The sequence below is a fragment of the Sorex fumeus genome, unplaced genomic scaffold (assembly GCF_029834395.1).
Source record: "Sorex fumeus unplaced genomic scaffold, SorFum_2.1 ptg000043l, whole genome shotgun sequence".
In the NCBI taxonomy this organism is placed as follows: Eukaryota; Metazoa; Chordata; class Mammalia; order Eulipotyphla; family Soricidae; genus Sorex; species Sorex fumeus.
Genome location: NW_026606100.1, coordinates 40,557,330 through 40,582,382, shown reverse-complemented (window position 1 = coordinate 40,582,382; position 25,053 = coordinate 40,557,330). Strand labels below are relative to the sequence as shown.

Here is a 25,053-nt window from a genome sequence, read left to right as displayed (position 1 = left end):
TTGAAAAGCTTATTGATCACCCCATGTAAATTTTAAGGCAACTCAATTCTTCTGCACTCCAGCTGCAGGGGAGGAATAGGGAGGTTTTACCCATGATTTATTTTATATACTTAAAATGTATTTTTTTCCAATTTGAAGATCTGTTATATAAAAATACATAAAAATACATAAATGTTTTGTGTGGTGACACCAATTTTTCTCAAAATAGCGCACAGATTGTGCTGGGTAAAGTACTAATATTTAACCTATGTCTATTCAAGTTTTTATGAAGATAAACAAATATTAAATCACACTGACAGAAAGTTGTTGGTATTTGCTCACTTTTCAATGATTTAGCAAAGCTAAAAATATAATAGGACACCCTTAGTCCGTGTTTCTTAAGAAGCTTTCTTAATCATGCTTCACTCTCCTGTAACCCCCAGTCACAGTTTCACTTAGGTAATGTTCACTGTTGTCAAAGTAGAAAGGTAGGTATTCCTTGTGCCTGAGATCTCTGAAACCCATTGACTCAGTCTTTGCAGTAGCCCAGCCTCCATCAGCATTCTCCCGTGAGTAAGCTGCCAGGTAGGAATCATTACAGGTAGAATTTATTTCTAAGTCAATGAATTTCAAAGCTCTCAAAGCAAATATTTTTTCAGAAACAATTGACAGGTGAATTTGGATGTTTGAAAATGTCTATACTTGGGGCCTGGAGCAATAGTACAGTGGGTAATTCACTTGCCTTGTATGTTGCCATCTGGAATCAGTTCCCAGCATCCTATAAGGTCCCTCAGGCACTGCTAGGAGTGATTCCTAAGTGCAGAGTTAGGAGTATGCCTTGAAAATCAATCGCCAGATTTGACCCCTGCAAAATATAGTCTATACTGAGTGACTCTGGTATAAACACATTTTCTCCATATAAGTTGTGTGCTTCATTGCTACTTCAAAGATGTGGAAAGTTCTTCTAACTTGAATATAAAAAAAAAAGCAATTGCAGAGCAAACCTAATGGATTCTTTTCTTTGGGCATTGAAAACAGACAGCTATTTTCCTTCTCTAACAGCTTTTAACCCACCTGCCAAATCTTCTTTAGATAGGGTGAACTAGAATACAAACTAGATTATTACTGATGTACTTAATAAATTTATTAAGAAGGAAGATTGAAGATCAGCACCATCTAGAAGCCAACTCAGTCACTTCAAAGGACAAAGTGGCCATAGCAGTAACAACACTTACATGTGAATACTTAACATTTCATAATGCTTTCACATCCATGATTTCTAATAATCTTCACTATAGCTCTGATAGAGTGAGGGTGGGGGGATTAGTTTCACAGATAAGATACTGAGACTCAGAGGTTCAGCAATATTCTTCCAGCTACCCAGTTAGTAGGCTGGAGCAATAAGCACAGCAGGTAGGGTGTTTGGCTTGCATGCAGCCAACCCGGGTTCAATTCCCTCTCGGAGAGCCCGGCAAGCTACTGAGAGTATCCCACCCACATGGTAGAGCTTAGCAAGCCACCGTGGTGTATTCATATGACAAAAACAGTAACAATAAGTCCTACAATGGAGACAGTACTGGTGCCCGCTCGAGTAAATCAATGAACAACAGAAGAACAGTGCTACCCAGTTAATAAATGGTAGTCACAATGTTATTTGGGTTATTTTCACTCCAGACTGGAGCAATAGCACAGTGGGTAGGGTGTTTGCCTTGCACACGACCAACCTGGGTTCAATTCCTCCCTCCCTTTCGGAGAGCCTGGCAAGCTACTGAGAGTATCCTGCCCCCACAGCAGATCGTGTTAGGCTACCATGGTGTATTGGATATGCCAAAAAACAGTAACAGCAAGTCTCACAAGGGAAACGTTACTGGTTCCCACTTGAGCAAATCGATGAACAAAGGGAGGACGGTGCTACAGTGCTATTTTCACTTCAAAATTCATACTTTTCACACTAAATCACTTGGCCTTAAGTAAAGCTAGACATCAAACTTTTCAATCTAGAATTGATGAGATTAACTCTACAAATTAGAGAGACATCCAAAAGGAAGTGCCTGCCTTAAAGACGGGGTGGGGAAGAGTGGGGTTGTGGGGGGGGGATACTGGAGACTTTGGTCGTGGGAATTTACACTGGTGGAGGGATGGGTGTTCAATTATTTAATGAATGAAGATGAATCATAAAAGCTTTGTAACTTTATCTCATGGTGATTCATTTTTAAAAAAGAAGAAATAAAAGTAAAATAAAAAATAGAATTGATGAGTTTGGTTTGAGTACCATTCTACTTATTATATTGTACATCAATTTTGAGACCTTTTTCTTGGCCCCAAGATTCAGACTTAAAAATAAGAAAATAATTGAAAATTCCCAACAGCCTAGAGCATGGTAGAACCTGCAGGGAAGTTCCCACAAAAGTCCCCAAGGATCACCCTGTCCTGGGAAAGTGCTGGTATGGTCCTGCAGAAATTGGACCCTTTTCCTGTTCTCCTTTAGGAAAGTTCGCGTCATCTAAAGAAATAGACTCTTTGGGAAAAGGAAGAGTCTTTGCCCTGTTAATTTTCATCTCTCTCCCAGCAGGACTTATGAGAAGACCTTCGCAGAATCTCCTGGGAATAGATGAGAGAATGTTTCCTACACTGATAGGAAGTAAGCAGGACATCAAAAATTGGCTGAATTGTATCCATAATTCACGGCAACTGGGATTACATAAATTGACTCTGAGAATTAGTTTTCTCTTTTGTCAATATAATTCCAACTAAGAGTATCATAGGGGAGTAGAAAGAAGGTGAGAAGTCTTGGTTTAATCTTTGAAATTTAATTCTGGTATAATCTCTACTCTTAACATTTACAAACAGAACGAATTCAAATTCCTCAAATTAAAAATGGAAATATGTTGAAATTTGAACAATTCAATAAATAATGATTTTTCTCTCCTGCCAAATAGAAATCGTAATCAATTTAATTAAAAGGATGAAGGAGGTAATAATGTATAAACTTTCAGTTACAAAATAAAAGTTGCTAGGGATATAACTTTCAGCATGACTTTTGTTAATAAAATTATAATAGGGCTGGTGAGATAGTGCAGAGATTCGGGTGCTTACCTTGCAGGCAGTCAGCCCTGCTTCAATCCCTGACACCACATACAGTCTCTTGAGCACTGCCAGCAAAGAAATCTGAACACAGACCCAGAATCAAGTCCTGAACAGCAAGGTATGACCCCAAATAGTAAAAACAACAACAATAATAATAATAACAATAATTTGATTTGAAAGTTGCTATAAAATTTTAGAAAAAAATTAAAACATTTAAATTTTATTTTAGGTCATATGTTTAAAATAGTGCTTGATGGTTTTGATAACCACAGTTATCACACTTCACCAACATTATGGCCAGACCTTTCACCAATGTCATTGTTAACTTCCAGATTGTCTTCTCATCCCTGCCCTCCCCAACCCTTTTTACTCCCCAACTTGCTTGGGGTCTTCAGTTTTGTGATGTATATGAAGGGTTTATTGTCTACTCCTTTGTTATCTTTAAAAGCTCTCATCAAAATAACAACAACAAAGAGTCCTCATCACATAAAAATAGACATAAGTTTAATTGAAGTGTCAACATCCGCTTAATAACTGGTACATCTGGGGACTGAAGATCTGTACTTCCTGATATTCCTAATGCTTTGGATTTTTTTAGGGATAAACCAAACTCAGTTGTTGTATTTGGGAATTCTGACCATCTACCTTCCCCCAAATTATAGAGAATAAGAAATTAGGTAAAGGAGATTAAACATATGTTAACATTTCCAACAAAATAAGAAGAAACAGGAAGCCTACTACCTAAATCACCTAATTAAAAAAAAAAAGCCAATGAAGATGCCAATCTTGAACAGTCAGAAAAAGCAGCTCTCCAGGGTGAGGCAGGGACAGGGATGTGTATGAGAGAGACTGGTCTGGTTTGGGATGGAAGGGAAGCTAGGAAACGAGGACTGAGGAATGAAGTTCCCAATGAAATACCACCTTGCTTTGCTGGGTTAGCAAAAGAACTAAATGAGATCAAATAAATATCAGCATGCCAGGAACACTAGTGGCTATTCTCTTCCATTTCCTCCTCTCTCCCTCAGTCTGCTTCAGAAAATAAAGAGGGCCAGGTTCTAAAGCAGTCAGCCAGAGAATGGATCCTCAGGGACAAAGTACCTACTTTAGCCTGAGGTTATGTCAAGTAGGAGATTGATACACACATCCTGATTCTCTGGGCCCCACTGGGGGCACACAGCCCTGGTCCCCCTGGACTGTCCTATGAGGTATTTCCAGAACAAAGGAGTCTCAGTTGGGTGAGACTTCTCCAGCCATGTTATTTTTAGCAAGACATTTTTATTTGTTTGGGGGGTCACACCTGTTGATGTTCAGGGTGTATTCCTGGCTCTGTGCAGGGATTACACTGGGTGGGGTTCAGGGGACCAAAAGGCAATGGAATCTCAGGTGGGCTCCATGCAAGATATTACCTTACCCACTGTATGATCTGCCCACACCATTTTTAAATCGAGAAATATGGCAAAGTATCCTTATGCCTTTGCATGCATTTTCTTCACACTTCACAGAGGTGACTCAGTTCTTATATTCTTCTCCTGAAATTACTTCTTTCTTGTGCTTTCTAGGTTTTTATTCCCTTTTTTAAGCAAACATGTTAGACTTTCCTAAACTGCTCGTTTCTTAACTCATTTAACTCTACCAGTGAGACTTCTGCTGACCACCGTAGCTGTCATTACTGTCAGTGGCATTCTTACCACCACCTACCTCCTTGGCATGGCCTCCTAGGTGTGATCTCCCCACTTCTACAGATAAAGTCATTGGCAAAAACTATTCCTCATTCTGTCTTTCCCCACCCTACCCCCATAAAACACACAAAAACCATTTGACACATGAAACACACAAACTTGAGACTCTTGTTTGTTTGTTTTGTTTGTTTGTTTTGGGCCACACAGAGCAGCAGTTAGGGCTTATTCCTGGATCTGTGCTCAGGGATCACTCATGGTAGACTTTAGAGGAGTTGTATGGTTGGACACAAGACAAGCACTCAACTCGCTGTCTAACTACCCATCTGTTCTCAAAGAACTTGAAATTCTTGACCTTTTCTTTGCCCAGTTTTCTGAATCCAATCTTCTTAGAATGACCCCAAACCCTCTAATGACTTGTCTTTCATTCATCTACTCTTAAAACCTTAGAAACCCATAGCACTGAATTTAATAACCATTCCCAGAAAAATCTAGTGTTTAAATTATTTCTCTGTACCTCTACTATGCACTCTACTTTAAATGTCATTTTTCATTACGTATACCTATTCCTCAGCTTGTTAACAATATTTTCCTTTAAGGAAAATTTCAGATGTCTCTGCCTTCATAAAGCCATGATATTCCTGGCTGTGCATCTCTGTGCTCTCAATTATTTAATTTCTGTAACAGAGTTATCCCTAGTCAAATTGTAGATAATCCATTGGCATTTATGATTTTCTCACTACAAGGCAGGTCTCAAAATAAAATATCACTTTTATTGCTTGTGTCTAGTTTTGGAGTCACACTCAGCAGTACTCAGTAGCCAGGGGCTCCTCCTGTCTCCATGCTCAGGGCTTCTCAGGGGACCATGCAGTGCTGTATGAAACTTTGGCCTCCAATACATAAAGCATGTGCTTAGGCCCATTGAATTATCTCTCCTGCAAGAAGCATTTGTTTTTGTCTTTTGATTTTCTGTAACTAGGTATTCACTCATGCTTTAGATACAAAGGCCATTACTTGCCTATAGAGATACATGGAAAAATGACTGGTTTACTCTTATTAGGGCTGGGGCGATAGCACAGTGGTAGGGCGTTTGCCTTGTATGCAGCCGGCCAGGCTGAGCCAGGTTTGATCCCTCCACCCCTCTCGAAGAGCCTGACAAGCTACCGAGAGTATCTCGCCTGCACAGCGAAGCCTGACAAGCTACCTGTGTCATATTCGATATGCCAAACACAGTAACAACAAGTCTCACAATGGAGACGTTACTGGGCCCACTCGAGCAAATCTATGAACAATGGGAGGACAGTGTTACAATGCTACTTTTATTAATCAAACAATTTATTTTAGATAAAGGTCTAGGAATCTAGAAACAAATTCCTGAGCATTGGTGTTGCTGCTACTTAACTTGTGAATTAGGCAGGACTCTGTGTCAAACTATGTTTTGCTTCAAGAGTCTGAACAACGTTCAAATAATAAGCAGCTCCCCTAGTGGGTAGTAATGACAACATGAGAAATTACTTCTTTCAAAGTATATTCATATCTAATGTATAAGCTAAAAATAATAAAATATATTACTGTACTACCATGAATTAGATTTTCTGGCTAAAAGTTCAGATGACTCATCTAAGAAACTTTGTAATAAATGAGAGAAAATATGATACATATGCAGAAGAAGATTTCAAGAACTAAGTTTACCAAACTCAGTTTATATTTATTTTATTAAACCATAAATATCATCAATTGATGGTCAGTAGAATCCTGACTTCATACCCAGACTTATACATTTTTCTTTTCATAAATTGCTACTTTGAATATATGAACCCCTGAGGAATATAGTTTTAGATAATTTGTCTTCAAAAGCTCTTCTAAACATTTTGAGATAGTGAAACAAAAATTGAGAATAACTTACATTACCTTGGTACTAGAATTCAATCTTTATTAGAACTACTCCTAAGAGAATGATTCATTCATATAAACTCTTCATACACTGAGACTTCATTATAATTTTTTCACAAAAGAAAATAAATAGAACCCTAATGTCCAACAAGAGGGTGATTGTTAAATGAAATATAGTTTCTTGAGATGGAAAACAATGCCATCATTATTTATTATAAGAAATTTTTGTGACTTGTGTTATAATGTTACATGAGAAAGTTAAGTCAGAAGAACATGGGTGTCAATGTCTTGAAAATAACAACAAGGAACTATAATATTTGTGTGTGTGTGTGTGTGTGTGTGTGTGTGTGTGTGTGTGTGTAGACTCTTTGCTTATTTCTATTGCTTTCCCTCTGCCAGAGGTAAAAAAAAAAGTGGAAGTGGTAAAAAAGAAGAGAAATCTTGGTGTCAGGAGTGGGATCTTCCACCAAGAATTTTTCTCCGTCAGAATTTCCTCTGACAATCTGTCCTATGGGTATCACTGTATCACTGTCATCCCATTGTTCCTCAATTTACTCAAGCAGGTGCTAGTAAGATTCGTCTCTATTCATCCCAGCCCTGAGATTTTAGCAGCCTCTCCTTACGCGTCTTTCCCAATCATTGGAGGCTCTTTTGGGGTCAGGGGAATGAGACCTGTTATAGTTACTGGTTTTGGCATATCAAATACGCCACTGGGAGCTTGCAAGGCTCTGCCTGTGTGGGCAGGATGCTCTCTGTAGCTTGATGGGCTCTCCAAGAGGCAAATATGTATATATATATATACATATATATCACTGTCCTCCCGTTGTTCATCGATTCGCTCAAGCGGGCCCAGTAACGTCTCCATTGGAGACTTTGTTGTTACTGTGTTTGGCATACCGAATACGTCATGGGTAGCTTACCAGGCTTTGCCGTGCGGGCAAGACACTCTCGGTAGCTTGCCGGGCTCTCCGAGAGGGGTGGAGGAATCGAACTCGGGTCGGCCATGTTGGCTGCGTGCAAGGCAAATGCCCTACCACTGTGCTATCGCTCCAGCCCCATATATATATGTGTATATATATATATATGTATATATATATATATATTTCTCTCTAGGATTTGTTGCCTACATGGTATGGTAATTATGGAAAATGATTAAGAAGTGTCTTATGATGTCTTATGATGGTCTGGAAAGCAGCCTGGATCATGGCAGCGGTTGGGTAGTGTAGGTTGGCTGCAGGGGCTGGGTCCCTTGGGGCTGGGAGGGCTCTTGCCTGCCCCCCTTTGGGGCACCCCAAATGAAAACAGCCTGGCATGGAGTCCTGTCCTATGGGTAAAGGATTTTAATGCTCTCTTATTTCCAGTCCTACTGTTTTTCTATGAACTATTTTTTCAGTAACTTACATTTAATTACCAAAGTAATTTATGTTCACTTGAAAATCTCCCTTGATTTTCAAGTTCCTTAACCATGTCTCATTTGAAATGAAATTGGAAAATGATTGTTCTTTCAGCCACCAACAATTTTTTGCAGCTTGCCTCCAAAAGATCTTGAGAATTATATAACTCTTCATTTATTAGAACAACTTTTCTAAGGACCAACTTCTCTTCTGAAGCCATCATTTGGGGGGAAAAAGGCATTTAAGGAGTTGTGAGTGGATTATTCTACCACTACAGTATTTCAGCGCACGTGTGCACACTCACACACACAGTACCAGTTATTACACACCTGCTATAAGTACTAAATTATAGACAAACAAGGGGTCTCTTGCCTTGTCCCCAAGAGGACTATTCCAACTTTGGGGAAGTAAAAAAAGACAATAAAGACCATTTAGTAGAAGATGTATGCTGGAAATAGCTTTGTCTATCTTGTGGGGAAGATAGATGAAGGTAAGGCATATCCCAGGACCAGAACATATACCAGATGATCTTTTCATCTCTGCCTCATGTTCACAGGCCTCTGTGTGGTCCTCAATGTTCCAGAGAAATATCTTCGGGAATTTGTTACTAACAGCCTTTTGTGCATCTAGTATAGATTTCAGTGAACATTGGAGTGAAGCACTAGGCTCTTTTAATGGGATTTCTTTTCTCAATGTGTCTCTTTAGAGTTCCCCCAACAATTCATTTAAGTAAATTTAAATGACATATTCTTAATTTCAGTGTCTCTTTTGTAAAATGAAGGATGAGACTTTCCCATGGTCTCAAAAATAGCAACTATCAGGAAATAGTCTTAAACCCAGTACCCCTAAAAGTCAAATTTTCACATCTGTGTATCCTTTGTCTTCTCTTTCTTTTTCTTACTTACATGCATGTCACTCAAATGGTCAGCTCTATCCTGGAGATCTCATCCTATTTTTAACAGAAGACCCAGGGCAAGCTGATACCAGAAGTTGATACAAACTCACTAAAAGGTGATCATATTATCCCAGAATAAGTGCATATCAACATTTACTTGTCCTCATGACAAACCTTTTGATAAAGGGTTAAGAGTGAAAACTTTTTCACTGAATGACAGGTCAATTATTTATGTAATTGAATTTCCTCTCTAAAGATGTCCACGTAGGTAATTGCCAGATGGTAGAGAACAGAATAATTTGCTGAAGTTTTCCTCTGTCTGTTACCAATGGGTACGTTTTTTAAATTTATTTATGTATTTTTGGGTTTGGGGCCACCCCCTGTGATGCTCAGAGATTATTCCTGTCTCTAACCTAAGGAATTACTCCTGGTGGTACTTTGGGGACCATATAGGATGCCAGGGATTAATGCCAAGTAGCATTGTGTGCAAGGCAAGCATTCTACCAGCTGTACTATCTTTCCAGCCTCACCAGTGGGTGAATTTTTTCACAGATATCTTATATCAGAAGTATCCCTACTACTATTGTCTCCTTAAAGGACGGACATCATTGTAGAAGGGAATGAAGGCTGAAAATGGAAGCATGAGTTATCATACAATGACCTTAGGGAAACAGTCAGTGGTGTGTGATAGTGACTCTGGAAAAGTATACAAAGCTTCATTCATCTCTTTGTCTCTCATATTCATACCACCTCTAGTTCTCAAGCAATGGTTGTGAACAAATTAATAAATACATGAATTAACTCTCTGGTGCTGGTGACTTACCACCATGGTAATAAACCATCATGATGATTTTGGAGACTTAATAGAAGATACTCAATATACATAGAGTTTATATATATACATGTGTGTATGTGTATCAAGATGCTCACAGAGCAAGAGTCACTTAAAAGGTAAAGGTAAAGGTAAAGGCCCTCCCATTGATCGTCGATTTGCTCGAGCGGGCCCAGTAACGTCTCCATTGGAGACTTTGTTGTTTGTGTTTGGCATATCGAATACTCTCGGTAGCTTGCTGGGCTCTCCAAGAGGGGCGGAGGAATCGAACTCGGGTCGGCCATGTTGGCCGCTTGTAAGGCGAACGCCCTACCGCTGTGCTATCGCTCCTCTCATATATCTCATTGTATAGCAGATGAAGTTGATTTGTCTGTCAGTACCCTAGGGTTAGTTCAAGGAAGTATAGGGATTCATTTTGACTTTACCAATCTATTTTAAGCTTCAAGAAAAACCATGTTGTGCTCGCTTCAGCAGCACATATACTAAAATTGGAATGATACAGAGAAGATTAGCATGGCCCCTGCACAAGGATGACATGCAAATTCGTGAAATGTTCCATATTTTTAAAAAGAAAAACCATGTTCTTTCTTTCTTCCAACATCATCATTGAAAACTCAATAAAGACAAAGATTTGGGGGCCTAAGAGACATGTCATTTGCCTCACATGTAGCTGATGGGTTCCATCCCCAGGACCTTAAACATCAGCTGAAGTGATCCCTGAGAACAGAGCCAGGAGTAAACCCTAAGCAGAGCTGAATGTGGAACACGCAAAACAAAGAAATTTTTAAAAATTAAGTCTTGTTTTCTTTTATTATGTTTTAAAATTTTTATTAGTGAAACACCATGAAGTTCAGTGGTAGACTTACAAATTTTTGTGCTTCAGTTTCAGTTTTACAATGATCGAGTAGCCATCCCTCCACCATTGCCCATTCTCCACTACCACAGATCCTAGTATCCCTCCCACCCCCCATCCCCCCCATCCCACCCTGTCTCTGTGGCAGGGCATTCCCTTTCGGTCTCTCTCTCCTTTTGGGTGTTGTGGTTTGCAAAAGAGGAAGGAATTGAGTGGCATTCATGTTCAGTTTATAGTCTACTTTCTGCATGCATCTCCCATCCTGGGCGGATCTTCCCAACACCCTTTATTTGGTGCTCCCTTCTCTATCTGAGCCGCCTTTACCCCTAGAGCGTGCAGCTGGCCTCCAAGCCATGGAGTAAACCTCCTGGTACTGATCTCGGCTATTCTTGGGTATTAGTATCCTATTTTGTTACTTTATGTTCCCCAGATGAATGCAATCTTTCTAAGTATGTCCCTCTTTTTCTGACTCTTTTCCCTTAGCATGATACTTTCTATGTAGTACCACTTGTATGTAAATTTCAGACTTCATCCTTTCTAATAGCTACATAGTACTCAAATGTGTAGATGTACCAAAGTTTCTTTAACCAGTCATTTGTTCTCAGGTGCTCAGTTTTTTTCCAGGTTCCAGCTATTGCAAACAGTGCTTCAATGAACAAACAAGTGCAGATGTCACTCCAAATATACTATTTTGCCTCTCTGGGATATATTCCCAGTAGTGGTATTGCTGAGTCAAATGGGAGATCAATTTCTAATTTTTTAGAATCATCCATACTGTTTTCCAAAGGGCTGAACCAGTTGGCATTCCCACCAGCAGTGAAGGATGGTTCCTTTCTTGCCACATCTGTGCCAATACTGGTTGCTTTTGTTCGTTTGGATGTGGGTCATCTTTGTGGTGTGAGATGATATCTCATTGTTGTTTTGATCTGCATCTCCCTGATAATTAGTGATGTAGAGCATTTTCTCATGTGCCTTTTAGCCATTTGGAATTCTTCTTTGAGAAAATTTCTGTTCATTTCATCGCCCCATTTTTTGATGAGGTTGGATGTTTTCTTCTTGTGGAGTTCAACCAGTACTTTGTATATCCTTGATATCAACCCTTTGTCAGATGGGTATTTGGAGAATATCCTTTCCCATTCTGTACATTATCTTTGTATTTTGGTCACTGTTTCTTTTGAGGTGCAGAAGCTTCTTAGTTTAAGACAGTCCCATTTGTCTATATCTGTTTTCACTTGTTTGGCCAATGGCATGTCATCCTTGCAGATACCATTAGCTTCAATGTCATGGAGGGTTTTGTCAACCTTATCTTCAATGTACCTTATGGATTCTGGTCTGATGTTGAGGTCTTTAATCCATTTTGATCTTACTTTTGTACATGGTGTTAGGCAGAGATCTGAGCACATTTCTTGCATGTAGCTGTCCAGTTTTCTCAGCACAATTTGTTAAAGAGGCTTTCCTTGCTCCACTTCACATTCCTTGCTCCTTTATCAAGGATTAGATGATCATATGTTTGGGGAGACATGTCTGTTATTCAACCCTGTTCCATTGGTCTACAGATCTGCCTTTGTTCCAGTACCATGCTGTTCTAATTATTACTGCTTTGTAGTAGAGTTTGAAGTGAGGGAGGTTGTTTCCTCCCATTTTCTTTTTCCCAAGAATTGCTTTACCTATTCATGGGGGTTTATTATTCCATATAAATTTCAGGAGTATTTGCTCCATTTCTTTGAAGAATGTCATGGGTATCATTATAGGGATCACATTGAATTTGTTCAATGCTTTGGGAAGTATTGTCATTTTGACAGTGTTAATTCTCCTGATACATGAGCAGAGGATAACTTTCTATTTTCTCGTGTCCTCTTTTATTTTCTGAAGTAGTGTTTTGTAGCTTTCTTTGTACAGGTCTTTTACTCTGTAGTTAAGCTGATTCCTATGTACTTGATTTTCTGGGGCACAATTGTGAACGGGATTGTTTTTTTCATGTCACTTTCTTCTCTCTCACTATTTGCATATAGGAAAGCTAAGGACTTTTGGGTATTGATTTTATAGCCTGCAGCTTTACTATACAAGTCTATTGTTTCTAGGAGTTTCTTGATAGAGGTTTTAGGGTTCTCTAATAGTATCATAACATCTGCAAATAGTGAAAGCTTGATTTCTTCCTGTCCTACCTAGATGCCCTTAATATCTTTTTCCTGCCTAACGGCCCTTTCAAGTACTTCTAGTACTTTATTAAACAGCAGTAAAGAAAGTGGGCGTCCTTGTCTCATCCCTGATCTTAAGGGGAAGACTATTAGTTTTTCCCCATTGAGGATGATGCTTGCTGTAGGCTTGTGGTAGATGGCTTTAACTATATTGAGGAAAGTCCCATCTATACCCATTTTGGCGAGGGTTTTCATCATAAACGGGTGCTGGATCTTGTCAAATGCTTTCTCTGCATCTATTGATATGATCATATGGTTTTTATCTTTTATTTTGTTGATTTGATGAATTATGTTGATTGATTTCTGAATGTTAAACCATCCTTGCATCCCTGGGATGAATCCCACTTGGTCATGGTATGATCTTTTTGATAAATTGTTAAATTCTATTTGCTAATATTATGTTGAGAATCTTCACATGTGTGTTCATCAGGGATATCGGCCTGTAGTTTTCTTTTCTTATATTGTCTTTGTTTCCTTTTGGTATTAGAGAGATATGGGTTTCATAGAAACTGTTTGGGAAGAGTTTCTGTTTCTTCAATTTCCTGGAAAAACTTGAGAAGAACTAGCAATAGGTCCTCTTTAAATGTTTGGAAAAATTCACTAGTGAATCCATCTGGTCCTGGGCTTTTGTTTTTGGGAAGACTTTTGATTACAGTTTCAATTTTCTTGATGGTAATAGGTCTATTCGGTACTCTAGATCTTCTTGATTCAGCCTTGGGAGATTATAGGAATCCAGGAATTTATCCATTTCTTCTAGATTCTTTGTCTCGTGGCATACAGACTTTCAAAGTAGTCTCTGATGATCCTTTGATTTTCTTTGGTTTCTGTTGTGATATCCCCCTTCTCCTTTCTGATGTTGTTTATTAGGGTTCTCGCTCTCTGTTTCTTTGTGATTCTTGCTAGTGGTTTATTTATCTTATTTATTTTCTTGAAGAACCAGCTCTTGGTTTCATTGATCGTTTGGATTGTTTTTGTTTGTTTATTTTCATGTCGTTGATTTCTGCTCTAAGTTTTACGATCTCTTTACTTCTGCCTGATTTGGGCTCCTTTTGTTGGTCCTTTTCTAAGATCTTGAGTTGTGAAGTCAAGTTGTTTATGTGGGCCATTTCTTCCTTCCTGAGAAAAGCTTGCAAAGCTATAAATTTTCCCCTTAACACAGCTTTAGCTGCATCCCATAGGTTCTGGTAGCTCGTGTCTTCATTCTCATTTGCTTCCAGGAATCTTTTGATTTCGTCCTTGACTTCCTTCCTGACCCACTCGTTGTTCAACATTGCGTTGTTCAATTTCCAGGTGTTTGATTTGGTTCTCCGTGTCTGTGTGTGATTCACTTCCATTCTCAGTGCAATGTGATCTGAAAGGATTGTTGATACTATTTCTATCTTCCTGATTCTATTGAGGTATGTTTTGTGTCCTAGCACATGGTCTATTTTGGAAAATGTTTCGTGTGCACTGGAGAAGAATGTGTATTCTTTCTTTTTGGGAGGGTAAAGCCCTGTATAGGTCTATAAGCCCTCTCTCTTCTATTTCATTTCAAATCCAATGTTTCCTTGCTCATTTTTGTTCTTGTTGATCTATCCAGAGGTGATAAGGCGATGTTGAATTCTCCAACTACTATTGTGTTGCTAGCAATGTGCTCCTTAAAATCTGTTAGCAGTTGTTTTAAATATTTAGCTATTCCCTTATTAGGTGCATATACATCTAACAGTGTGATTTCTTCCTGTTGTACATATCCCTTGATGAATAGCAAATAGCCTTCGCTGTCCCTTTTAATCTTTTTCAACGTGAAATTTATGTTGTTGGGTACTAGTATGGCCACCCCAGTTTTTTTGAGGGAGCTGTTTTCTTGCAGGATTTTTTTTCATCCTTTGAGTCTGTGTTTGCTCTGACTGTTCAGATGAGTTTCTTGTAGGCATCAGAATGTTGGGTTCTGCCTTTGAATCCATTTTGCCACTCTGTCTCTTAATTGATGAATTTAGACCATTTATGTTGAGAGAGATTATTGCTATGGGGTTTCGTGTCATCTCTCTGTAAGGGTCTGTTTTGCTTGTAGGGTTTGTCTTGTCTTATAGTAGCCCCTTTAGCCCTTCTTTTAGGTTTGGTTTTGAGTGTATGAAGTTCCTGAGCTGATGTTTATCTAGAAAATAGTGTACTCTTCCTTCGAGTTTGAGAGAGAGTTCAACTGGATAGAGTATTCTTGGTGAAGTTGTTCATTTCAGTGAGTTTTTTCACTATATCCCACCATTTCCTTTGGGCTTGGAGGGTTTCCTCTGATAGGTCTGCTTTGAATCTAAGGGGTGTTCCTTTGTACGTGATTTCCTTTTTTGACCTTGTTGCTTGCAATATTGTATCTCTATCGGTGGCATCCATCATTCTAACTATGATATGTCTTGGAGTGTTTTTGTTAGGGTCATTCTAGCTGGCACCCTTCAGGCTCCTTGAATCTGAATGTCTGCATTTTCCAGCTCTGGGAATTTTTCAGCAATTATTTGTTTAACCGTGACTTTTTCATTGGGAAACTTTCCCTGAGCTTCTGGTACTCCAATGATTCTAATATTGTTCATCTTGGAATCATCTCCTAGGACTCTGATTTACTCGAGCTATTTTGAGGTCTCTTGTCATTGCTTGTTGTTGCCTGTAGGCTTCTTGCAGCTAATCTTCCAGCTCACTATTTCTGTCTTCAGCTGTGGTCATTCTACTGTTGAGGGCACAGACTGAGTTTTTTATTTCATCTATGTAATCTTTTTATTCGTGACATTTCTGTGCGTAGTTTTCCAATTTCTGCTCTCATTTCTTCCCTTAATTTCTCGATTGTTTCTGTCATGTTACTGGATATTTGTCTGACTGTTTCATTGAGTTCATTGAACATCTTTATTACTTCATATCTGAATTCTTTTACAGAGAGGTCCTTCAGGTGAGTAGCTCCTACTGAGGCTTCTGGACTCTTCAACGTCCTCCCAACGTGATGGGGATTTGCGTTGTTTCTTCATGTTGGTGTGGAAGTATGGGGACTGAGATGTTACACTAGATTTCTTGGTATGACTAAATTACCTGTGGCCACATGTCTAAAATTAGGCCACTCACACTTCTACAGAAGCCACGCCTACTTCTGAAAAGGCCACACCCCCCACGGATACCTGGTGTGTGGTGGGGATACTAGCTGGGAGGGGAAAAAGACTGGCACAGTGTTGGGGATGAACAGGAAAAGGCTCAGGGATGCTGTCGTCCCAGGGTCCTAGAGGACGCCAAGAAAAGCCAAGTCCCGGGTTCAAATACTGATGGGTTAACTGACCTGGAATGGGAAGAAGACCCAAATCTTGTTTTGTTTTTTTTTTAAGATATATCATAAAAATTCAAAACAGTTTCTGACAGGTGTTTTTTTTTAATTCTCAGTGAATACTGAGTAATCATTATAAGCATTAAGATTTAAAGCAAGTATACTTCCTTCTAGGCGCTCTGCCAAGTACTTTATATGCATTATTTCAACAACATGAAGAAACTGCAAACCCACAGCATAAATTGGTATTAAAATGCCCTGAGTTAATAGAGCCAAGTTTCATACATAGACAATCTGACTCCAGAGAATTTGTTCTAATCCATATCTTCAGCTACATTCAATGCTTTTCTTCATAATTCTATGTTGGTCACGTGGTAAATGTTTGTTAAAGGAGAGAACCAGATTCTAAGTCCAAACTATGTATGTTCCAGGATTTTGACAGTCGCTAATAGCTCTGAGATTGAAGGAGCCAGGGCTTTAACTGCCTAACATCAATGCAGGGTTAATAAAAAATAAAGAAAGGATTGGCCAATGAACATGCCATAATTTAAAATCTGTTCATTCCTAAAGATAAGAGCATTATTGCAGACAAGAAAACAAATACTTCAGCGAGAAATATGGTTCATACCATCCTATCATTAGTGAAAAATGAGTTGAGCTGGGATCTAATGAATCACTTCCCTTTTCAAAGATGCTCTTTATCTTTTCACCCATTGATACAAATGTGACCAAACAGAAGAGTCTCTGATTCAACTACCACACAAACCACAAAGCCAAAAGCATGTTAATGGAGGAACAAAGAGTAGCACTTTTACCCAAGGAGGGAGCCATTCAGAAAGTCATTTCTGTGAAAAGAAGTGTGCTAATTTCCCAAATAAAATGCAGACATAAATATTTACAGGGTATTCAAAGAGTACTAGAAAGAGTCTCTTATTCTTAAGTATAGTACTTTATTCCTCTCAAAAGATATCCATTGCAAAATTCCTACTCTGTGCCTATGCCTGAAGAGTTTCATTTATATCTGCCTTGACTAATATTGCACAATAATGTGCTTTCAACTTCCATTTCCATTTATTTTAATTTGGTGCCCAAACAAACATTACTGTGAGATAAGGATGGCAGGATTCATTATGCCTGTTTGATAATTGAGTAAATAAATAACAGCCACTAAGAGTTTTTATTTATTGAGTGCTACCCTGTGCCAAGGACTGTGCAGGTAAGTTTGACATACTTTATCTTAAGAAGTCCCATAAGAACAATTTTGTCTCCAGTGTACAGATTTAAAAGTTGATGCTATTGGAGACTATGTCATTCTCAAAGTTGTACCTATGTAACATTTAAATACACACATGCACACACACACACACACGCACACACACATCCTGAATGCTTACTCTGAAATTTAAAGCCATTGAGTCTTCAGAGGTTAAATAATTAGCCCACAAACTGGCAACTTGCTAGAGATAAAGCACTGCTCATACCCAGAGCTCTTTATCCCTGCAGTTTAAGGAAGTTATTTATTAATATTGAAAGGTACCTGATTTAAAATCATTTATCATCTGGTAATTGAAACAAGACAAAAATAATACAAAGTTAATATCAAAGCAAGGCCACAGTCTGGACTTCAGTCAGTTATACATCTCAAGACATAAAATATTGTTTGTATTTTGAATAGAAAGGAAATCAATTGATACTGCATTCCACTATGAACAGATTTTATTGAGAATTTGGCATGCACTAATATTTCACTGTGGAGTTCACTGCTTATAAAAATTTATGTGCCCATATCTTCCCATCCCTTTGCCCTTAGGTGAGCTTTGGATTAGTTTGGGACAGTAGGTGTAAGTAGAGGTGATGTGTCTTGCCCCTGGACTTAATAAAGAATATCATTGAACTTGTTACATGATTTTCTTTCCTCCAGAATCATCCCAGTTTCAGGAGCCTTTGTTAGCCTGATCTATTACGTTTCTTTAAATAGAAGTGTATTCCACTAAACTGTACTGGGTATGTATAATGGAGTACAAACATATATTTACTGTGCACTTAACCACTACAATTAGAGGTAAATTTATTACTCTTTGTTACTGGAGCATATAAATGGTCTATCCAAATTAACACAATGTCCTACTACCACTCAACAGATGAACATATTAGGATAAAGTTGTCAATTCTAGCAAAAATACATTAAGATAAATGATGGGAAGCCAGAAGAGAAAAGAGACTCAAAGAAACAGTGACCAAAATACAAAGACAGCCTACAGAATGGGAAAGGTTATTCACCAAATACACATCCGATAAGGGTTTGATATCAAGGATATACAAGGTACTGGTTGAACTCCACAAGAAGAAATCACCCAATCCCATCAAAAAATGGGGCGAGGAAATGAACAGAAACTTTCGCAAAGAAGAAATCCAAATGGCAAAAAGGCACATGAGAAAATGCTCTACATCACTAATCATCAGAGAGATGCAGATCAAAACAACAATGAGATATCATTTAACACCACAGAGACTGGCCCACATCGACAAGAATAAAAGCAACCAGTGCTGGCGCGGATGTGCGGATGTGGCAAGAAAGGGACCCTCCTTCACTGCTGGTGGGAATGCCGGCTGGTCCAACCCTTTTGGAAAACAGTATGAACGATTCTCAAAAAATTATAAATTGATCTCCCATTTGACCCAGCTATAGCACTCCTGGGAATATATCCCAGAGAGGGAAAAAGGTATAGTCGAAGTGACATCTGCACTTGTTTGTTCATTGCAGCACTCTTTACAATAGCCAGAAACTGGAAGAAACCTGAATGCCCAAGAACAGATGACTGGTTAAAGAAACTTTGGTACATTTACACAATGGAGTACTATGTAGCTGTTAGAAAAGATGAGGTTATGAAATTTACATACAAGTGGTACTACATGGAAAGTATCATGTTAAGCGAAATGAGTCAGAAAGAGCGGGATAGACACAGAAAGATTGCGTTCATCTGGGGAACATAAAGCAACAAAAAGGGAGACTAACACCCAGGAATGGCTGAGATTAGTACCAGGAATTTTGCTCCATGACTTGAAGGCCAGCCACACGTGCTAGGTGAAAAGGAAGCTCAGATAGAAAAGAGAGCACCAAATAAAGGGTGTTGTGAGGACCCTCCCAGGGTGGTAGAAGCATGCTAAAAGTAGTCTATAGACCAAACATGATTGCCACTCAATGCCTCTCTTGCAAAACACAGTACCCAAAAGAAGAGAGAGAGAGAACAAGGGGGAATGCCCTGCCACAGAGGCAGGGTGGAACGGGGGGGGGATAGGGAGTGGGGGGATGCTGGGACCCATAGTGGTGGAGGATGGGCACTGGTGGAGGGATGGGTACTTGATCATTGTATAACTTAAGCCCAAGCACAAAAATTTATAAGTCTATAACTGTACCTCATGGTGTTTCACTAATAAAAAAATAAAATAAAAAAATAGTGATTGTGTGCTGTTGGAAACCAATGGTAGTGCCAATAGAATTTTGAAAGTTGAGCAAGGACAAAAAGGGTTCCGTGGTACATCCATGAATTGGAATTGTATCATAACAAAGCTGAAAAAGGCCATGAATATCATTTTCTATTTTAGGGAGGTGATACTTAGATATGAAATTAAATTGTCCCCCGTGAGACTCCTGAGGGAAAAGCACAGAAGACTTCAGAGGCATCAGAAAAGAACATGCTTTAGCTTGTTGAACAAAGAGCCTATGAGAAAATGTCAAGCTGAAAACTGTCCTTGGTGGGTTCCATCCTCTATGTGATGATCACAGATCATACAACTCACCTTATACAGAGACTGTCAGATCAAAAGCTCTGCATTTTCAGAATGCAAATAGCAGCAGGGTAAAGGTATCTGGAATTTGGAGAATTTTGAGGCCACAAAGACAAGTTAGGAGGTTATTTGTAAGACAAACACTAGAAGCTTGATACTAAAAGTTGAGGTCCAGAGATCGTTCAATGGGTCAGTGTGCATTTTCCTTTGTCTACTAGAGGTCTGGGTTAAACCTGTGGCAATATATAGACCCTTGAGCACTGCCATGAGTAACCACTGACCACTGCAAAGGGTGGCCTCAAATACTAAAAGTTGGACCTAATACTCTTAGGGTTTACTGTGATAATATGGGAAGTACTTCTGATAGAAGTGCTTAATCTGAGGCAGACCTCATAAAGACCAGATGTTGAAATCTATGAAGAGAAGTGTTCCCATATGTAACCCCATCATTCAAAGTGTTCTGTCCCAGGGCTTGAAATGCACTTGAGTATTTTTTGTTTTGTTTCTTTTTTTTTCCAGTAAGTATCTTTTACTATCCTAGAAAGACCTAAGGAAAACTAAAAGAGAAACAAAATAAATAGAGACCAATCCAACTGACAGCCTTGCAGAGATGCTTTGGTCCTAGTTTATAACTATGTGGTCCATTTGCTTATGCATCAAACAATTTATTCATTTATTCATAACACAAAATGCATTGAACACCTGTTGGGTACTGGAACAGTTACATGTCCTTGGTATACAATAATGATAAACTAACTAATGAACTTTAACTTCCTGAAATGGTTTCTATAGAGTAGAAATGATTTTTTAAATGTCATTGATCAATGTCTAAGTTAGTCTGTGGATAAAAGTGCAATGGGAGAAGTATGGGGGCACCTCAGAGATATGAGAGAAAGACAAAGTCTAAATTTTAAGATTAAAGAAGATCCTAGAAAAGAAGACCCTAGAAAATTGTAAGCTGAAAACTAAGATCTAAGTTAAGCTAAAATCAGATGGACATACATCTTTAGCAGAGAAAAGGGCAGTCTGCAAATGCTGTGAGGAAAATCCACCGTATTTGATGTTCTTTTTTTAAAAAAATTTTATTAGTGAAACACCATGAGGTACAGCTGTAGACTTACAAATTTTTGTGGTTGGGTTTCAGTTATACAATGATCAAGTACCCATCCCTCCACAAGTGCCCATTCTCCAACCCTAGCAATCCCAGCATCCATCCCCCCCATTCCCTCTCCCACCCTGCCTCTGTGGCAGGGCACTCCCCCTTGTTCTCTCTCTCCTTTTGGGTGCTGTGGTTCTTAGAGGTAATGCAATAATCAGGGAACATTAGAATGCAGAGGCAGAATGGTTTCTAATTATCTTTAATAATCTACAGATGCTGCCTAACTGGGCCCCTTCCTGAAGCAATAGGAAACCAACAACTAGCTTGGGGCAGTATTGTAAAAATTTTGTGTAAATTAGATATCAGATTAGCTGACAGTAAGAAACAGATGTGAGGAAGGCAAGACAAAAGTTAGGTGCTTCTTTACAATAGCCAGAAACTGGAAGAAACCTGAATGCCCAAGAACAGATGAGTGGTTAAAGAAACTTTGGTACATCTACACAATGGAGTACTATGTAGCTGTTAGAAAAGATGAAGTCATGGAAATTTTTTTTAATAATTTATTCATTTATTGAATCACTGTGGGAAAAGTTACAGAGCTTTTGGGTTTAGGTCTCAGTCATGTAAATATCAAACACATTTCCCTTTACCAATACTTATTTTTAACCCCGAACCCCAATAGACCCCCACCTCCCACCCCTCCCAATTCTTGTGAGGCAGATGAGTTCTAGTTAATACTCTATCTACTTTGACTAGATAGATTGTTTCGATAGAAGATGCACAATTATTGTTTAGAGTTTACGACCCATCCCCCACAATCAGACATGCTGAAACAGCGTTGTGAAATGATTTGCTTTCTACAACTTGGTTTAAGAATAAAATGATGTCGCGCAGCCGCAATAGCGGCCGTGCGGTTTTGAATTTCTGCTATTTTACTTATTGACCCTGGAAGAATTTCTATTAAAAGTTAGCTAGTTAAGAGATTGGTTTCTGTGCCCTGGAGTCGTGGCCGTGCCAGAGAGCCGCTCGTGGGGGGCAGCTGGCGACCTCGGTGGGGCGTGGGGGATGGCCCACAAAGACCCCCTTCCCATGAGGTCCCTGCCGCTCCCGCCAACCCCGGCTCAAACCCTCTGTCCACAAGGCTCCCGTGCGGCCGCCATCTTTCTTTCCAGAGAGGAGCGGGCGGGCCGGTCAACACCCTTTCCCCTCCGGGCAGGCTTGGTGGTGCGGTTTAACACATAGTCCATTTGCTTTTCTGCTCCAAGCGGCTGGTTCTCTGTGCTAAGTCCTTGTGCCTCCAGGGCCGTGGCCGTGCCTGAGAGCCGCTCATGGGGGGCAGCTGGCGACCTCAGTGGGGCGTGGGGGACGGCCCACAAAGCCCCCCTTCCCATGAGGTCCCCGCCGCTCCCGCCAACCCCGGCTCAAACCCGCTGTCCACAAGGCTCCCGTGCGGCCGCCATCTTTCTTTCCAGAGAGGAGCGGGCGGGCCGCGAAGTCATGAAATTTACATACAAGTGGGACAACATGGAAAGTATCATGCTAAGCGAAATGAGTCAGAAAGAGAGGGATAGACATAGAAAGATTGCATTCATCTGGGGGATATAAAGTAACAAAATATGAGATTAATACCCAAGAATAGCTGAGATCAGCACCAGGAGGATTACTCCATAGCTTAGTGGCTAGTCGGGCATTCTAGAGGAAAGGGCAGCTCAGATAGAGAAGGGAACACCAAATAAAGGGTGTTTGGAGGATCCTCCCAGGAGGGGAGATGCATGTCGAAAGTAGACTATGGACTGAACATGTTTGCCACTCAATGCCTCTTTTGCAGACCACAACACCCAAAAGGAGAGCGAGAACACAGGGGATTGCCCTGCCACAGAGGCAGGGGGGATGGGGGGATGGGGGTAGGGGGGATATTATCCATGGTGGTGGAAATGGGCACTGGTGGAGCGATGGGTATCTGATTATTGTATAATCAAACCCAAGCACAAAAAATTGTAAATCTACAACTGTACCTCATGGTGTTTCACTTATAATAAAAATAAATTAAAAAAATAAAGGAAAAAAAAGTTAGGTGCTGATTCCATTATCCAGAGAGGAGACTTGGATTGGGTTGTGAAGAGGTGGTGAGGAGGAGGAGGATAGTAGATACACGGGACAGGAGGATTGCTCCATAGCTGGAAGCCTGCCTCATGAGCAAAGGGGAGAAGGCAGCTGGAATAGAGAAGGGATCACTAAGAAAATGATGGCTTGAGGAACCGGTCAGGATGGGAGATGTGTGCTAAAAGTAGATAGAGGACCAAACATGATGACCTCTTAGTGTCTGTATTTAAAACCATAATGCCCAAAAGTAGAGAGAGAGTATGGGGAATATTGTCTGCCACGAGGCACAGGGAGGGTGGGAAAGTGGGGGAGGGTATACCCAGGATATTGGTGGTGGTAATGTGCACTTGTGGAGGGAGGGTGTTTGATTATTGTGTGATTGTAACCCAAACATGAAAGCTTGTAACTATCTCACAATCATTCAATATAATTTTTTAAAAAAAGGAGGAGATGGATTTGAATGATCCACTTAAAATCACAGAACTTGAGCTTAGATTGGAAATATGGGGTTATAAAAAGTCCAGACCAAGGATATCTTTTGCTTTCTGAACTGCTCAAAGGTGTAAATGTAATCTTGACTAAAATAGTATGAATAAGAGAAACTGATATATTTGGAATGCGAATGGGATCAGGATGTGACTGCTGTTTCCATTTAAGCAAGCGGGAATAACCCAAACTGATGCTTTCAGTTCCTGCGCATTGGTAAACTGGAGGACTTCTTGTTTTCCAGATGAAACGCCTCCTTTTCCATGCTTTCAGACTGACTGTCCCTTCCCAGGCCCCCATCAGAGAAGCTGGAACAATGTGGTCGCACTCTCACCCGATTGCCCATATTTGCAATAAGTGGATTCAAAGTTCAGAACTACAGTATTTGACCCTTTAATCTTCTCTGCTTTATACATTTTATGCTTATTACAATCCAGTTTGGCAGTTGACGTAAAAACCATAATAAGACTTTTTTACAGGAAATGACACCCAGAAAGCAAAAAAAAAAAAAAAAAATGGAACCAGAGGCACAACTACTCATTGGGTGTTTTCCATTGTTTACAGGATAATACCATCAACAACCCAGAGGAACACAGGATCTAAGGTGCTAAAGAAGGAATGGTAGTTTCTGGCAGAGGACATTCAGGGAGGATTTCTGGTGAAACTTGAACTCAGTTACATCTTGGCAGCTCAGTACAATTGGTGATGCAAATAGGAAGAAGCATTAGAACAAATGGAAAGCTTGGTCACATGCAATAGATCAGAATCTAGAAAATTCCTCCTGTCTGAGGTGTCTTCCAGATCTCTCCATTATCTCCTGTCGTGATCCTGGAGTACCTAGTCATCCTTTTGATTCAAACTTGGCAAAAGTATTTGCCCTCTGTGAAAAGATTCCAGAACAGCTGTCTGGATATGACCAGTCCGGCTAACTGGAGGAGCTGAAAGACCCTACAGATGTTAGAGTGTGTACCTGCAATGTACCTGTTCTGGGTTCATTCCTGACACCACATAGTCTTTTAAGAATAACTGGCTGCCACCCTACAGGCCCATGCAGCAGTGGATTTGATACTGGAGTCCTCCAGCACTGCCATTGTGGTTGAAGTATCCTCAGAATCACAGGGCACAAATAACATCACATTCTCATGCCTTGTCATTGGAGCACTAGTCTGGTGGTCTGAGAATCACCATTGGGGTCCCCAGGCCTCCTGAGCATCACTTGGCAGTCTCCCTCCAAGAAAGCAAAATGAAGCTATCTAGAATGATCTGTTCGGTATCCCCTAAACACAGCCCCTTTATCCCTCCTTTATCCATTTTCTACCTCTAATTATGCCAGATACACCCCTATCCATTGTAATCTTCTTTTCAAATCCACTCCATGATGGAACTCAACAGCAAAATCTCAGTGCCTTCTACACCACCCCCAGCCCATGGTGCCATCTCCTTACCTCTGTTTCTCACCGGATGACTCCTCTGAGTTTATATTCTTCTTCTCACC

At 39.9% G+C, this 25,053-nt stretch overlaps 1 non-coding gene across 1 annotated transcript; it reads left to right on the top strand.

The window, feature by feature from the left end:
* The first annotated feature begins 10,214 nt into the window (after positions 1-10,214).
* LOC130030001 (U6 spliceosomal RNA) lies at positions 10,215-10,321 on the top strand. The gene has a single exon (XR_008793433.1). It is a non-coding gene; the product is annotated as a U6 spliceosomal RNA (small nuclear RNA).
* The last annotated feature ends 14,732 nt before the right edge of the window (positions 10,322-25,053 follow it).